This window comes from Scyliorhinus canicula, chromosome 27 (assembly GCF_902713615.1).
Source record: "Scyliorhinus canicula chromosome 27, sScyCan1.1, whole genome shotgun sequence".
NCBI classification, from domain to species: Eukaryota; Metazoa; Chordata; class Chondrichthyes; order Carcharhiniformes; family Scyliorhinidae; genus Scyliorhinus; species Scyliorhinus canicula.
The window spans coordinates 19,633,803-19,642,274 of NC_052172.1; the positions used below are offsets into that span (position 1 = coordinate 19,633,803).

The window sequence follows — 8,472 nt, forward strand, 5'->3', positions numbered from 1 at the left end:
GATGCTGTGGCTGATTTCGCAATCCAGCTCTTGGTAACATTGTAGGTAGCAGATGAGGAACAGATCAGCCATGATAGAATGGCGGAGCAGACTCAATGGGCCGAATGGCCTAATTCTGCTCCTCTATCTTATGAACTTATAAATCTGTTTGGTCACTTGTTGAGGCAGTTAATGGGATCACCAGATTTCACGAGAAGGGGTAGTTGAATGAAAGGACCTTACAGCAACTGGCATCATTTCATTTTCACAAGTGTTACTATTCTCTTCTCAATGCCAGATGCGGATAGTGCTAGCAACCACTTTCCAATAATGAAACAGTGGATAAATGATCAACTCTCTTGATGTATTAGCAGCGTAGTTTTTAGATTCTCTGTGGGGAGATCAGATTGTTGTCTGACCATTGACCAAGATGAGATCATTGGGAAGCAACCAATACTAAATCTTCTGGATACTTTTCTCCAATGCACTGAGAGCCCTGTCCAAAAATCAGGTTAGTTTAGGAGATTTGGCAATGATTAGAGGTGAAACCTGTGTCGCTTTTATATTGGTCTTGTTTTATTTTGGCTTTGTTTGACTTTGGATTTTTATGAGCCAGATTCTGGCATGTACAATTCTCATTTTGCTCCTTTTCATCATGACACAGGCTTATAAACCCTTTAAAAATTAGGCTGTTGGGACAAGGAGACCAAATATAGATGTATAACTACTTGGAGCTGGCTCATTGAAGCTGGAATCACTGAGCCCTCAGCCTTTTGCATCTTTCGTCGTGCCAGATATCCACTCGAATCCCACTCCTATCTTAAATATTCGAGAGCAGAACTAATATCCGGGAACAAAATTAATGCCAGAGAGGTGAGAAATAATACTAGAGAAAATGAATAAACGGAAGTGTTACCAGAATAGAACTTGGCCTGGAGGGTGGATGTTTATGCTGAAAATCAATCATCTAAAATTCCATATTTAACTGATAGCTTTCATTCCTTTACTGTCATTTCATCATTAAGGCATTAGAATTGGAAACTCCTGTTTAGAGATATTTTATATAGACCTCTTTCCCAATGAAGGTTGATCGTAGCACAGTTGGAGGCCATTTGGCCCATCTGCTCTGCTGACTCTTTGAAAGAGCTAAGGCCATAAGACGTTGGAGCAGAAATACGCTATTAGGCCCATCGAGTCTGCACCGCCATTCAATGAGGCCATGACTGATCTGATATAATCCTCAACCTCATCACGGCGCTGAGGTCCCAGGTTCGATCCCGGCTCTGGGTCACTGTCCGTGTGGAGTTTGCTCATTCTCCCCGTGTCTGCGTGGGTTTCGCCCCCACAACCCAAAGATGTGCAGGGTAGGTGGATTGGCCACGCTAAATTGCCCCTTAATTGGAAAAAATGAATTGGGTAACTCTTAAAAAAAAAATCCTCAACCCCACTTTCCCACAATATCCCCATAATTCTTGATTCCCTTACCAACAAGAATGATCAAATTTAATTAGTCCAATTATCCCTATGCAATTAGTCCCACTCGCCCTGCTTTTTCTCTACAGCCCTGCAGATTTGTTTTCCTTTCCAAGTATTTATCCGATCCTCTTTTGAAAATGACTATCCAATCTGTTGTCACTGCCCTTTCGGACATCACGGCGACCGGCTATGTTAAAACAACGTGTTATCAGTTACCTTAAACCTGTCCCCTCTGGTCAATGATCCACTATCAGTGATGGGGTTGTAGAATCTCAGCTTTGCTCCTCCTGGTTCCTGGCAGTGAAATGACTGTGGTCCAACTAAGTCATTGTCTCTGCCCTAAGCTTTATTATTCAACTGTAAATTTAAAAAGAACGTCTCATAAAAGCAAATAAGGACAGAACGTATGACTTTAAAATTGAGACTGAATTACACGCGTATGCCCTGCTTCAATTATTCCTGTCCTGGCACAGTGGTTAGCACTGCTGCCTCACAGCGCCTGGGACCCCAGTTCAATTCCCAACTCGGGTGACTGTGTAGAGGTTGCACTTTCTCCCCACGCTTGCGCGGGTTTCCTCCGGGTGCTCCGGTTTCCTCCCACATTCCGAAGGTGTGCAGGTTAGGTGGATTGGCCGCGCCAAATTGCCCCTTAGTGTCCAAAAAGGATAGGTTGGTGCGGGGATAGGGTGGGGGTGTGGGCCTTGTTAGGGTGCTCTTTCAGAGGGTCGATGCAGACCCGATGGGCCGAATGGCCTTCTTCTGCACTGTAGGGACTCTATGATCACCTGATGGTAACACAAGACCTTGCTCCCCATGCATAATGCCAAGGGAATCTGCCTTTTATCAGTTAAATAAGCAATGAAATCTTCCATTGGTCACACCAGATTGGCAGAGTCTACAATACCAAGGGCAATATATGAATTTCAAAAATAATTGAATACCGAAAGGATGAGTATTTCTGGTTAGCAGGGCCCTGGGGCGGGGGATACTGGATCAGGTACGTCACGATTTAACAGCTGTTTACTGAACAGGTTTACATGTCCAAACATTTATCTTCACCAAGGTAACTAACGTGTTCAGCTTGCTTCGACTGTTTCCTTTTTCTCCTTGGGGGTGAACTGATTTAAAATTGCTGCCAATGCCCCCGGCATTGCTTCTTGTGTTCATCGAAAGGACCAGTGTTGGCAAAAACCCTACAATACCATAAATGCTCAAAGAGTCTGAAATAACAGAAGAGGCTGGAAACACCCATCAGACCCGTCAGCATCACTGGTGGGGGGCAGGTGGGGGGCAGGGGGGGGGTGGGGAGGGAGTTGAATCTGAGACGCGCTGCTCTAGTTCGTGAATGCAATTTGTCTTACACTAGCTGCGGTTCAGTGGGTAGCACTCATCTCTCTGAAGCTGAAAGTCGCTGCTTTAACTCCCACCCTAGAGCAAACAATGAAACCTCACAAATGCTCTCACAGTATTGAGGCAGTATTGCACTCTCAGAGGCGGTGGCACTATCTGCCCCTTCTGGTGAATGTAAAACATCTGATGGTACTATTTTGAAAAAGAATAGGGGAATGATCCCCTATTCATTAATCCGGTTTCCTCCCACATTCCGAAGGTGTGCAGGTTAGGTGGATTGGCCGTGCCAAATTGCCCCTTAGTGTCCAAAAAGGATAGGTTGGGTACGGGGGCAGGGTGGAGGCATGGGCCTTGTTAGGGTGCTCTTTCAGAGGGTCAATGCAGACCCGATGGGCCGAATGACCTCCTTCTGAACTGTAGGATTCTGTGATCAGCTGACGGTAACTCCTCCCCCCCCCCCCCCCCCCCCCCCCCCACAAGAGCCCTGCTAATTGGAAATACTCATCCTTTTGGTATTCAATCATTTTTGGAATTCATAGATTGCCCGACACATACAGTGTAGAAGGAGGCCATTCGGCCCATCGAGTTGCCACATTGCTGGGCGTGGGAGCTTGCTGCAAATTGGCTGCTGTGTTTCCTACATTCCAACAGTGAGTACTCTTCAAAATGTGCTTGATTGCCTGTTCAGCAACTTGGGATGTCCTGAAGCTATGAAAGGTGCCAAAGAAATGCAAGTATTTATTTTAACTTCATTTTTGTTTGTGTGATCTTGCTTCATTCAAACTGACCCAGCAATTGTACGATTCATCTTTGTATGAACAAGGTGCCCGATACACATCAGGGGCGCGATTCTCCGCACCTCACGCTGGGTGGGAGCATCGCGGGAGGGCCGGGCGAATCACGCCACGCCGCCCTGGCACCCCCCGCGATTCTCCCACCCCCCCAAAATGGAGTGTCGTGTTTTTCAACAGGCTGTTCGGAGAATCGGCGCTCGCCATTTCTCACGGCGACCGGCGATTCTCCAGCACGGATGGGCCGAGCGGCCTGCCGAACCCGACCGCTTCATGCCGGCGCCCACCACACCTGGTTGCTGCCGGCGTGAACAGCGCACAACCTCTGTGTGTGGGGCCTGTGGGGGGGCGGAGGGAGGATCGAGCACCACGGGTGTGCTCAGGAGATGCCTGGCCCGCGATCGGAGCCCACCGATCGTCGGACCGGCGTCTCTAAAAGACGCACTCTTTTCCCTCTGCCACCCCGCAAGATCAAGCCGCCATGTCTTGCGGGGCAGCGGAGAGGAAGACGGCAACCGCGCATGCGCGGCTGACGTCACTTAGGCGCTGCTGGCCGCGTCATTCCCGGCGCGCTCTTTGACGCAAGCGTTAAGGCCGGGCACTCGAAATTCACACGCCACCGCTCCTAGCCCCGCGGGGGGGGGGGGGGGGGGGGGGGGGGGGGGGGGGGGGAGAGAGAGAGAGAGAGAATAGTGGGTGAGGAGCGGCCTCTGACGCCGGAGTGAAACACTCTGGGTTTCACTCCGGCGTCGGCTGTTTGTCTCCCGATGGGAGAATTCCGCCCCAGATCACCATTATACATTGTAATATAAAGTAACTTGAGAGATGTGGGTGATGTGATCAGCTGCCATATAAACGTTAGTCTTCCTAGAAGCATCAAAGAAGTTAAACTCATCACATTTATTTATTTATTTTATCTCAGGACAAGACCAGGCTGCCATTTGTTACCTATCACTTGTTACCCTGAATAGGTGGTGGTCAGTCTTCTCAAACTACACGTAGCTTGATACAACAATTAAGAGGAGTGAGACTGGAACCCTATATATAAGGCAGCACGGTAGCACAGTGGTTAGCACTGTTGCTTCACAGTGCCATGGACCCAGGTTTGATTCCTGGCTTGGCTCGCTGTCTGTGTGGGGTCTGCACGTTCTCCCTGTGTCTGCGTGGGTTTCCTCCGGGTGCTCCAGTTTCCTCCCACAAGTTCCTGTTATGTTACTGGAATGAATGCTAGAAGTCGTCCAGTAGTTGAAGGAAGGTTTATTGTGCTACACAACTTAAATGATTGCGTGAGCTCTTACCTACAGAACTGCACTTGTAAAGGTTACACTTCTCTATGCTCTGCAACTAGGCCTGACCACACTAGCAGCCCTGAGCTCACTTCCGTCCCTGTTCTCCTCACCGTCTCTCCAGCCGAAGTGAGGGGGAGGGCCTTCGGCGTCACTCTTATACGTCCCCGTGCTGCCCCCTGGTGGTATTTCCATTTCCCATCAGCCCCTTCTGTACACACTCAAGTGAGGATCACTACAGTCCCGAAAGGTGTGTTTGTTAGGTGAATTGGACATTCTGAATTCCCACACAGTGTACCCGAACAGGCGCCGGAATGTGGCGACTAGGGGATTTTCACAGTAACTTCATTGCAGCGTTAATGTAAGCCTACTTGTGACACTAATAAAGATTATTATTGTTGTTAGGAATACTTGCAATTCTGGAGTGTTTTTCAGGCTACCAGACATCTCAAAACACTTAATGTCAATCAAGAACTTCTGCAGAGTAGTCACTGTTGCCACTTACAAAACGCAGCAGCAAATTGATGCATTACAAGCTCCTGCAAACAGCGATGCAATAATGACCAGCTGATCACTCTGTGATGTTGGTGAAGATGACAGGAATAACTCCCCTGGTCTTCTTTGACCCAGTATGACAACCTGAGAGGACAGAAAGAACCCCCAAACATCTCAACCACAATGACAGCACCTCTGACAGTTCAGCACTGCTTCAGCACTGCATTGGTGCCAGCGATCTCTGTGCTCAAGTCAAGCGATGGGGATTTGAACTCAAACGCTCTGGGTTATAATGCCAGTAGCCTAACCACTCCGCCACTGGATTTCAGTCACCTGGCTGACAGTTAGGTTCCCAAAGGAACCCAATGCATTTACTTCAATCAAGCGATTTCTGACCAGTTTCATTTTCCTTTCATCACAAACCTTGTGACATTTCTATGTTTTTTTCTCTACAGGTGTTACCTTAGAAAACTGAAGGTGGCATCTGACTCACTGCACATACAGAATCGTAAAAGGGGGTAAGGGAATGTCTCTTTGATTCTTAGAATTAGCATCAAAGAACAGGAAGAAAGAGGGATCAGAACATTTTCTCATGTAGTGAGAAACTATGAACTGTGAAGATGCTGAGCTTTAGAGAATCCAAATGAGTGTATGGGTCCGCCTTCAACACCATAATCCCAGCCAAGCTCATATCAAAGCTCCAAAACCATGGACTTGGCTCTCCACCCTGCAACTGGATCCTTGACTTTCTGACCAACAGACCACAGTCAGTAAGAATGAACACCTCCTCCACAATAGTCCTCAATACCGGTGCCCCGCAAGGCTGCGTACTTAGCCCCCTACTCTACTCCCTATACACACGCGTCTGCGTGGCAAAACTTGGTTCCAACTCCATCTACAAGTTTGCTGACGATACGACCATAGTGGGCCGGATCTCGAATAACGTTGAGTCAGAATACAGGAGGGAGATAGAGAACCTAGTGGAGTGGTGTAACGACAACAATCTCTCCCTCAATGCCAGCAAAACTAAAGAGCTGGTCATCGACTTCAGGAAGCAAAGTACTGTACACACCCCTGTCAGCATCAACGGGGCCGAGGTGGAGATGGTTAGCAGTTTCAAATTCCTAGGGGTGCACATCACCAAAAATCTATCCTGGTCCACTCACGTCGACGCTATCACCAAGAAAGCACAACAGCGCCTATACTTCCTCAGGAAACTAAAGAAATTCGGCATGTCCACATTAACCCTTACCAACTTTTACAGATGCACTATAGAAAGCATCCTATCGGGCTGCATCACAGCCTGGTATGGCAACTGCTCGGCCCAGGACCACAAGGAACTTCAGAGAGTCGTGAATACCGCCAAGTCCATCACATGAACCTGCCTCCCATCCATTGATTCCATCTACACCTCCCGCTGCCGGGGGAAAGCGGGCAGCATAATCAAGGATCCCTCCCACCCGGCTTACTCACTTTTCCAACTTCTTCCATCGGGCAGGAGATTCAGAAGTCTGAGAACACGCACGAACAGACTCAAAAACAGCTTCTTCCCCGCTGTCACCAGACTCCTAAATGACCCTCTTATTTACAGACCTCATTAACACTACACCCTGTATGCTTCAACCGATGCCAATGCTTATGTAGTTATATTGTATATCTTGTGTTGCCCTATTATGTATTCTCATGTATTTTCTTGAATTTTGTTTAATTCCCTTTTCTAATGATCTGTTGAGCTGATTGCAGAAAAATACTTTTCACTGTACCTCGGTACATGTGACAATAAACAAATCCAATCCAATCCAATGGGTACAAATATAATTTAACAAAATGCTGGCCTTCACCCCAAGCAGGATGGAATACAAGGGGTCGGACGTCCATTGCAACAATTTTTTTAAAATTTAGAGTAAATTTAGGGCAGCACGGTAGCACAAGTGGCTAGCACTGTGGCTTCACAGCGCCAGGGTCCCAGGTTCGATTCCCCGCTGCGTCACTGTCTGTGTGGAGTCTGCACTTTCTCTGCAAATATGCGTGGGTTTCCTCTGGGTGCTCCTGTTTCCTCCCACAGTCCAAAGATGTGCATGTTAGGTGGATTGGCCATGATAAATTGCCCTACGTGACCAAAACGATTAGGTGGAATTATTGGGGATGGCAGTGAGGGTTTAAGCAGGTTGATGCAGACATGAAGGGCTGAATGGCCTCCTTCTGCACTGTGTGTTCGATGTACCCAATTATTTTACTTTTTCAATTAAGGGCCAATTTAGCGTGGCCAATCCACCTAACCTGCACATCTTTGGGTTGTGGGGGTGAAACCCACGCACACACAGGGAGAATGAAGGGACTGTTCTGTTCTATGTAATGTGCAAACTCTACACGTGTTTGCACATGACAGTGACCCAGGCCAGGATTTGAACTCAGGTCCTCAGCACTGCAGTCCCAGTACTAACCACTGTGCCACATGCCACCCTATCCATTGCAATTATAAAAGGTCCTGGTTAGGCTCTATTTACGGTAGCCCACCTCAGGAAGGATATATTGGCTTTGGAAGGCCAATAAATGATACATGAGGCCAGAAGCGTGGACAGGTTTCATAGACTAAGGTTGTATTTCTTAGAGTTTTGCGATTAAGGGGCGAACAAATTGAGATCCAAAATATGAAGATAGTGATCAGTCATGATCCAATTGGATAGCAGAACAGGCTTGAGAGACTGAATGGGCTCATTCTGTTCCTAGGATCCTACACAACAGTGCCTGCACTTTGAAGTAATTTACTGTGAGTCTCCTTGAAACATCCTGAATGTCAATTGTCATGACAGCAATGATGACCATTGTGACAAAATGTATATTTCTTTATGTAGCAGTTTGATGTCGACATTGTAAAACTTGGAGTCCACTTGGGGCTTGATGTGGGGTCGATCTCTGCTTGTTTGTGTCCTCCAATAGGTGCAGTTCCTTGTGCTGAAATCATCTTTAGATTCATCTCCACGTGGCTTTAACACACAATGCAGGCTAACATTCCAGCACAGTACTGAAAGAGTGCTATGCTTTCAGAGAATTTGGATGAGATGTTGAACCTTCTTGGGTGGAATAGCCTGGAA

The 8,472-nt window shown here is 47.4% G+C and overlaps 1 pseudogene; it reads right to left on the bottom strand.

Moving 5' to 3' along the window:
• LOC119957721 overlaps positions 1–8,203 on the bottom strand; it is a 38,755-nt pseudogene extending 30,552 nt beyond the window's left edge.
• Between the last annotated feature and the right edge of the window lie 269 nt (positions 8,204–8,472).